The sequence below is a fragment of the Lipotes vexillifer genome, unplaced genomic scaffold (genome assembly GCF_000442215.2).
Source record: "Lipotes vexillifer unplaced genomic scaffold, Lipotes_vexillifer_v1.1 scaffold1023, whole genome shotgun sequence".
Classification (NCBI taxonomy): Eukaryota; Metazoa; Chordata; class Mammalia; order Artiodactyla; family Lipotidae; genus Lipotes; species Lipotes vexillifer.
Genome location: NW_006799713.1, coordinates 1181206 through 1191152, shown reverse-complemented (window position 1 = coordinate 1191152; position 9947 = coordinate 1181206).

Sequence of the window (9947 nt, the reverse complement as noted above, 5' to 3'; positions counted from 1 at the left end):
ATTTTCTTTTTTTTTTTTTTTTTTTTTTCTAGAGAGAGGTTAACAAGCAACAATAATCATGATAACAAGACCAGCAACAGAAAAAACTGATTTTCGAACTTGAGTATATCCAACAGACAGAATAAAACAGATACCAGAATTTGTGGAAATTTTGTTCTGCTTTTCTATCAATAAAAGAGTTTTCTTGTTAATTGGCTTTTTGGACACTATTTCCTTATTAACTTAATTTTTAAAATAGCAGGATTAGAAAATTATTCATTGTATTACCCCCAGATGCTCAAAGGAATTTTTTAAAATTCCATTACTCATCTGATCTTCCTCACAAACCAACTGCATGTGAGAAGTGGGAAGTGTATACATATTAGAATAACCCAACAAACTGAGTCCAGTATAATAATTCAGCAATACTTTTAAGCAGATGCTCAGGCTCTTTAGGGCATATGCTTAGTCTCTCAGATTTCCTCTCTCTGGGCTTGTGCTTCTCTAATATAACCAGATGTATGGGGAAAGGATAGGGATGACATGATTTTGTGGGAGTGGGGGGAAATGGGAGCCTCTGATTCATACAAATTCCTATGGATTCTACCTGAACACTGCTGAAAACCAGCTGATTGGGACTGCTTTCTAGTCTGAGGTGCTATTGCTCTATCCATTTTTTGTGCTGACATTCACCACTGCAGTCTTAGACCCCAGAACTTTGTCCCCAGGCTCAAAGTCATCATCCATAGGAATCTATACATCCTGCCCCCTGCCACCCCCGGGTCCAGCAGTGCTCTCACACCTTACCCCCTTCTTATAAATATAGGAAGTTCTGTGTCCTGCATGCCATGGACCTACTATTGAAAGGCATGGGTGCCACAACCCAGTCTCCAACCATGGTCTTCTTTACTCTTAGGAGGTAATCTTTAACCTCAGCTGTTTGACTCAAGAGATGGATGAGTGTTCATTTAGCTACGTCTCACAAGACTGACAATGAATCTACTTGCTCACTCCTTGATTATCCCTATGTTGACTTAATTAATTTAATGCTAGCTGGATATTCTCTCTGATTAGTTGTTGAAATCCAATCTCTTTTTCCAAAAGTACCTCTCCAAATATGTCCCAGTATTGAATTGATGGTGATAGTATTGGGCTTGCCTTTCCAAAAAGTTGACTCTATTTTTCAAAACTTTGCAGACCAGAAACAGGCTCTAGTAAGAACTTTTATTAATCCCTGTTTCCTACCTTATGTTGACCATCCTCTATCTGCATCTTCAGATCCTATCCCTGGATCATGGCCCTGACACAGGATTTTTAATTTTACCTTGGAGGGTTATGTATATTACTCCATGTTACAAAAATTTGCTCCACACAGATTTTCAAAAATCCTGGGAAAACACCTCAAATACAGTGAGATGGCAAAAAATACTCACTTTTCACATACAGATGTGCAAAACAAATGTGACTACTCTATTTTCCTATAATTCATCCACTCTTTCTCATAGGAACCAACTGGCAGGGTAACCCTTTTAAGAAAAATTTTAAACTCTCAAATTTTCTCTTTCCCCCCTGCTTCTTTCCAAGTTAGTGTCTGGGAATGACTTACATGATCTCACGGTGACAGAAGAGGAAGGTTCCTCAGAGCTGTGCAGTATTAAACAGATCTTGGCTTGTTTGAGCTGCAGAGTGGTCAGTCCAGTCTACTTCCTGGGAAGCAAGTTCCAGCTAGCACCCACCACTGTAGCCTATGACCCTAGACATTTTATACAGTCTCAGAATCTGAGTCTGCAGAGGACTTTTTGTTCCAAATGCAAGATCTTGCTGTTTTGCTGTGTTATAAGCATCTCTAGACCCCCTCAACTGGGACAAATGAGAATCTCTGGGTACATTAGTACATCCCATTCAGGCAATGGGAAATAAAAAGACTTCCAATAGGTGGTGCCTATGGTCACCACCATCATCCCAGTGCCACTGCCTTTCTATAGAAGAAAGGAGAATGCATTAGCTCTCCCTGGTAATTGTTCCTCCTAGCATAGCCAGGGAGATTTTCCGAACTCTGTACTCTAAAGTCCTCAGACTCTTTGAAACTGTTAGAATGCTTATCATTTGAGCTCTCTCTATTGCTCTTTGTCTCTGAATTAAGGGGCTTGGGGAACAAGAACACTGGAACCTATCCTCCTCAATTAATATTTGAATCCCTTCTTTCCCCCAAATTGGGCTGAAAGGGATAAACTTTCTATATAGTCCCTTAAGGACTTCCTATGGTATAGCCAAACAAGAAGGGATAGATTTGGGGCTTTTTGCTTTCTAAATGCCATGTCCTATACCCTGACTCCAACCTCACAGGTAAGTCTTAAAATGGAATATAGCATGTGGAAGGGTGATTAGCTTACTGATAAACAAGCCTACATTGGGAGGTACTTTGGAAATATTTTATTAGTTACATTTGTTTACACAGAGCTGGTTATTTCGAGTTGAATGGCAGGAATTCAGGGATGTCAGAAAGACATTATCTCCTCCCTCTACTTGCCAGTGTGTGAAGTTCCTAAGTTAAGAGCTTGGTTCCAGTGGTTTATGTTGTATAGCCCGTCAAGCTCCCTTGAGAGAGATCATAGGTGTCACCAGTATTTTGTGCCTCAATATGTATCAGCCTTTTCTAGAGATCCTGCAATAGAAAGGAGAGGAAGAAGTAAAGGTCCCTAAGTTCCAAAAGGGGCAGATATCATCAGAGAAGAACAAAGAAGGAGAAGCTGGAAGACACACTTCTCTAGCTTTGCCATTGTGAGCTGGATCCCCTTCACCTGTCACAGTGTGTCCTGTGATTATGCCCTACATATGAGAATGTGGTCATGCTGTGGCAGGTTTATTTTCAGGATTCAGGTTAGTCCCATTCTTAGCCTCATAGGTAGCTTCATTCCTTTGCTGCAGTTATACTGCCCTGTTTCTGACAGTTGTCAATCAGCCTGCAGTCTCCACTGTTTGGTCACATTCCCATAGCTAATCCTGGCTTGGCCACTGATAATTTTTGTTTTGAATCTTTCACTTGTAACATTTGAGAGTTCTTTCAATCAACAGATATTCACTGAGAACAAACTATATGCCAGGTATCATTTTTGGTGCCAGAAATACAGCAGTGAACAATATAGGCAAAATGTCCTATCTTCAGAGATTTCATTCTAGTGGAGAGAGAAAATAAACAAAAGTCATAAGTAAATTATGGAGTATCTTATAAGGATAAAAGTGTATAGAGACAAAAAAGGGGGGGGGGATAAGGAGTGTGCCAGGAGTGTTAGGTTAGGGTGGCCAGTGAAAGTTTCACTGAGAAAATGATATCTGAGAAAAGACTTGAAGAAGCCTCACAAATATATGTATGAGTTAACTGATGAAAGGTGTTTTGGCTAGAAAGTGTTGTAAAACCCATTTCAACCAAGGCCCTAGTTTTGTAAATAAGCAAATAGAGAGTTTGGTTTAGAAGGAAGGCAAGAAACTGATGCTTACTGAACAGGGTATCAAACTGACACTCCCCAAGTAGGGAAGAGGGGTAAAATCTGTCCCTAACATTGAGGAGTTCATAGTCTAATTAACCAATAAATTTCAATTCCGTTCAGTTGTGGTAATAAATATATGTAAAAAGTACTTCAGGAGCACAAAGTAAGTAGCAGCAAAGTCTGTAGGGGATGGTTAAAAAAGGTTTCCCAGAGGAGGTAATACTTTAGTTAGGTTTTAAAGGATAAGTAGGAGTTCACCAAGAGAAGGAAAAACATTTTAGGCAAAAAGAAAAGTATGTCTGAAAGCAAAGAGGTGGGAGTGTTGTGCATATTTGGGGAATGTTATGAGGTTCATACTGGAAGTGACATAAAAGAAGTCTGAAAAGTAAAGTAGGCAAGACCATTAAGGATCCTTCAAGGTGATCAAATAAGACATATTTCTGTTCTCTGTCTAACCTTTATGACATCTATGGAATCATTGGATCCACCAAACAAAATACCAGTTATAGAAAGTATAGAAACAAGAGGCCTACTCAGACCCAAACACTACTTCCCACTATTCTTTGAGAATTGCTAGATTTCCTGCAAAATATGGCAGTAATCGGCCCAGCTATAGATCTTGTTAAGCCCCATGGTATGGGGACCAACAGTACACATCCCACTTTATGGAGAAGCAACACAAAAGGGGGTGATCAGTAGACATTAACAGAAAGGACTGAGCCAGAATGCATCAGCAATAATAATAATAACAATAATAATAGATCTTGAATGGGCATGTGTTTGTCAGATATGTACAACATTCAGTTTAGAATCCTTTGGTTTTGCTAACTGATGAATAAAAGAGGCCACCCTCTCTAGGGCTGAACCCATGTTCTATTTTTATGAGACATAAATAACATCAGGTAATTGATCAGTGTATAAAAATGCCTTTCTTCTTGTTAACCTTGCTAAAATAGAATTTTACATAGTTTAAATGTAAAGCTCAAAGCCTCAGTTTATCTAGCTCAGGGTTCTTTTGGTTCCAAAATATGGTAGATGAAGGAAAAGTCTTCTGACAACAAAAATTTAATCATTAAAATTATGGTTAAAATTTGTGCACAAAACTTATTGGAAAAATATGCATTTAAAAAATGTAACTACAAAGAAAAGTAAATAATTTTTTTTTTTTGTGGTATGCGGGCCTCTCACTGTTGTGGCCTCTCCTGTTGTGGAGCACAGGCTCCGGACGCACAGGCTCAGCGGCCATGGCTCACGGGCCCAGCCACTCCATGGCATGTGGGATCTTCCCGGACCGGGGCACAAACCCGTGTCCCCTGCATCGGCAGGTGGACTCTCAACCACTGCACCACCAAGGAAGCCCAAAGTAAATAATTTTAAATACATTTATGTGATTGCATTTTATGCAATTCCTAAAGAATAATGCATGTAAATTTAAGACTTTTTCCACTATAGATCCAGAATCATATCTGTATCACTGTACTGGGCAATGCATATTTGTAGTTCAGAAGTAGGTAGGTATTTTTAAAAATATATCACTTATGATTATATATAATAGACTCCTTGGCTAGTTATTTCTGTGTGTATAACACATCCTATGATCTCTTTTGTAAAGTACTCCAAAAATTGGGGAGGAGGATAAAATTTTTTTAAGTGTGGTTACAGAACTAACACAGAAAAGCCTTCAAGGAAAAAAAAAAGGGCCTTGCTTGTTTTGACTCACAAAATCATAATATAGAGATTCCTTCATTATAAATAACTGAAAATTAGTATTAAACCACTCCTTTCTTTCAAATAAGCTCTGATGAATTGAGGTATATAATGTTATGAATTAAAATTTAGCCATGTACAGCAGATTCTTAGGAGAGAAGATTGTGTGATGAAGAAAAGAAATTTCCAATTTTCAGATTTCTTTTCAATTTTCTTGCTGTTAAAATAAAAAGTGTCATTGAATTTACAAAAAAAAAAAGATCCTTCAAGAGTAGGTTTTGAGAATAAGCTTTTCTGTTGTGAGTGGGGAGTCAGTGAGAAATTTTGAATGTAGATCAGCAACAATGTATAGAATAGATGCAATGGTGGTTGTAGAACTAGATGTAGAGACACCAGATAGAAAGCAACTGCAATAATCCTGCAACAAATGATGACAGTTTGAACCAATGGGGATGGAGATGAAGAATAAGTGTTTATTCGGGCTTCCCTGGTGGCGCAGTGGTTGAGAGTCCGCCTGCCGATGCAGGGGACACGGGTTTGTGCCCCGGTCCGGGAGGATCCCACATGCCATGGAGCAGCTGGGCCTGTGAGCCATGGCCGCTGAGCCTGCACGTCCGCAACGGGAGAGGCCACAACAGTGAGAGGCCCGCATACAGCAAAAAAAAAAAAAAAAAAAAAGGAATAAGTGTTTATTCAAGAGAGTGTTAGGTTATTGATTGATGGAGTTGGTGATTAATAGAGGCATGGTGTGAGGGAGAGGAAGCAAACAGAAGAGGAAAATGCAGAGAGTAGATTTATGCTTTCTATTTTGTGGATTAGGACAATCTTGGCCTGAGTGCTGCTTAGCTGTCATGAATTGGGGACAAAGCTAATCATTAACAACTGGGAGCTCAAATGGAGGTCTGGGATTTGCTGGAACAGCCTGAATGGGTTTTTTTCCCAGGCCTAAAGCCTTGCTCTATGGAGCAGCCTGAAATTTGGCATTTGAGATTCAAGAAATAGCACTGTCACTATCATGTAATTCCTAGATGACTACTTATCATCTGTCAACTTACAGGAGTTCTCCATATGTCTGGAAGCGTGTGTGTTCTGACATTAGCTTCTAGGCCATTTGTTACAATTCTGAGACATGCTTGCAGAGAATTGTGAAGTTATGTAGGATCTACTATAAACCCTCTCTTGGAATAGAGAAATGATCAGATATGACACCATTGACAGTGATAAGAATTGATACTGCTGAGAAGGAATCCCAGGGTGCTGGTGAATTTATTGAAGAATGAATACAACCAGGATTATGGGGAACTCTTGGCTTTGCCACTTGGTATCCATGAGACCTTGGATAAATTCCTTAACTTTCCATGCTTCAGTTTTATGAAAGTTTGTTGTGTGAATTAAATGGGAAAGTATGTGCAAAGGTCTGCCAATAGTGGACAATGATTGTATGGTAGTTTATATTTTTGTTTCCTTTATGAGGATTGTGTAGCAAAAGGAGGAGGTAGTTTTCTGGTAGATGATTAGCAGCAAACTTATGTTCTTTGTTCTCTAAAAACACAGTGTAATCTCTGGCAAAGTGCCTGACACATAATAGTTATTCAATGAAATTTTGTTGAATAAATAAGTGAATGAATGAATTGAAATTTTATAAACACATTCCTGTTAAAGTACTTTGATACAACTGTAGGGATCTAGCCAGAATCACACCAACAGCAGAAAATTAAAAATCAACAGGATATTTGTGACACTCATACATTTCACTTGACTTCTGGATGGTAATAAGAGTGGCATCATTGGAATCTTTGTTGTATCTTCAAAGAAATGTTTTGCAGATACAATGCTCCACCACTACACACTATCCTTACTCTATGATTGTCTGAATAGCCCAGAAAACTTACTTGTAGGACCTGAGCCTTAACGTTTCTCATGGCTGGTACAGAAGCAGTGAGTCAATCATAAGAACTGAGGCCAAATGAACACTTGTTGAAGAAGAGGATCAGGTAAGCAATTAGTCACCTGGCATTTTCTCAGTGTCCATCAAGTCTTCTGCACTGGAGGAGATGCTAAAGAAGAAGATAGGACCCAATCTTCTCAAATAGATTATGACTCAGTTAGGGAGACAAGACTTCCAGACTGAAACAATACAAGGAAGACTAAGTTGAAGTGGCAGTTATGAATAAATAATAAGCCAACTTGAATGAACACAAACTGATGATTGATTATATAATCTTCTTTCAGTTTCATTTCCAGAAACGGGGCCATAGGATTCCACTTATGTGTAGTCAGAGAAATCTGAGTCTGACAGCAAGATTTGGAGTTGAGGCAATGAAAAGCCTAAGCTCTGTCTACACTAGAAAGTATGTTGCTGTCCCTCAGTGGTTATGAAAACTATAAACCCTTGGCAAAATTGCTGCAACCCCTCATTTCTCTTTTTTCACCTATCCCAGGATGCTCTTACGGTCTCTGAACTGCCCAGTGTCTCACTCTGTGCCCATCTTCCACTTGAAGGTCAGTCCTCCTCCTTTTGGTTTGCTGGACCCAATATCAATATGTGGAGGTGGTGTTTCTCACACCTCCAATAGGCAATTCTTGGACACTGGCTGGGTGTTCTGCAATTTAACTAAATTCTGACACTATCTATCCAAAGATAGCATCAGAACCCACAGGTAACAGGCTCAATCACACTAGACTGTCCCCACCCTCACTTCAAACATCAATCACAAGTCCAGGTTGTTACTTCTGACCCACTGGCTATAAACCAGAGCTTCCCACAACTTCCTCCTCACGTTCAATTAATTTGCTAGAGTGCCTCACAGAACTCACAGAGACATTGTACTTACTAGGTCACCAGTTTATTATAAAAGGATATAACTCATGAACAGCCAGATGGAAGAGATGCACAGAGCAAGGTATGGGGAAAGAGCACAGAGCTTCCATGCCCACTCAGGTGCACCATTCTCCCCAGTTCTCCATGTGTTCACCAACCCAGAAACATTCTGAACCCCAGTTTTGGGGTTTTTTTGTTTGGTTGTTTGTTTGTTTTAGGAAGGCTTCATTACATAGGCATGATTGATTAAATCACTGACCATTGGTGATTAAAGTCCATCTCCAGCCTCTCTCCCCTACCTGGAGATCTGAAGGTGGGACTGCAAGCTTCAATCCTCTAATCTTAATCACATAGTTGGTTCTGCAGGCAGTCAGTCCCCATCCGCAGGTGCTTTCCTTGGTCTCTCTCAACACTTAGGAAATTATAAGAGTTTGGGAGCTATGAACTAGGAACCTTGGAGGAAGACAAAATATATATGAGAAATTTGTTTTTGTCATCTGAATGACAAAATATACATTTTTCTTATAAATCACAATTTCACACCTCCCAAAGTCACACTTTCTCTTAAGACCATTGTCTCTCTTTGAAAATTCAAAATGAAAGTGTGTCCCTCTCCTAATATCATCTGTGACATACTCCTTTCCTTCTCAGAACATTACTCTTTGCAACTTTAAGCATGGTTATTTGGTATTTATCACCAATAATGACTATGATGCTTTAAGATACTATTCTCATTTCACAGAAATGTACAATGCCTTAGGTAGGATTTGGTATTTCAGAGCAGGATTCTGGGTGCACGAGTGTTGATCTTGGTACCGTTCTGATCATATCAAAGGAGTAACCACCTACTTTGCCCTCAAGATGCAAGACCCAGAGCAGATTAAGACCCATAGAGGCCTCAGGCTTTGAAAAGATTGTGGTTTCTCCATCACATGATTTAATATAAAATATATAAAAATAAAACAAAACAGTTATATAAATCAGGAGGTCCATTAATACAGTTCTGGTTTCCCCCATGACAGCTATTGTAATGCTTTTTTAAAATAACAATACTTATTTTTTCAAGTTCAGTCTGCCTGATGGAAAATCTAGCCAGCACCAAGTGGACTTAGTGAAGTAAATAGAGTGAACTCTACAAGGGTCAACATCTTGGATCATGACAGAGGGGCCATCTATGGAAAGCTCAGAAACCAACTCTCTAAACCTACTGGGCTCAGTTCCCAAGGAAGGGGCACCTTAGACTTCACATCAGTGTGGTTCCTCCCATGCAAGGAGGGGGTACACTGGTGCCACAGTGTCTTGTCAGGCCTGGCTGACACTGATTTCTAAACTCTCCTTCAGGTCTGAGGATCATTTTGGTGAAGTAGAACCTTCTAATCAGAAAGCTCTTTGCCTCTTTGGATGCCAGAACCTCCTCAGGAGCTAGTCCAGGACCATCAGTCTTCATGAATTACGCTCCCTCTGGGTCACTCCACTTGTGTGCCTGCAGTGGAGTCTGCCCAGCCTTCATTCACTTTCCTGGATTGCAGAAGGAAAAAAATACCAGAGGCAAAATCTCCAGGAAGATCCTGTTTCAACCCAGCAGAGTATCATTGACCTCTCTTCTTCTTCCTTGTAGAAATGCTCATCAACATCATTTAAAGGAAGGGAAACTTTAGCACCAATTATGAAGTATCTTATCCAGACTCAAAGTAGGTGTTTTTCTTTGCACCTGTTTTATATTCAACAAAGGTATCTCAGTTAACCTTCAGGGTAAAATTTCAAGGGTAATTATTCCTATTTTATAGACTAAAAACTGAGGCTCAGGGTGATTAAGTAATTTCCCCCAAGATCACTCAGTGAGTAACTGACCGAGTCTGGTTTTGAATTAAGATTTGCTCCTAATTACAAAGGGCATATGCTCATTAATTATTTACTGTGCTGGTAGAACAGAGATGCTTTTTCTCTGTGTA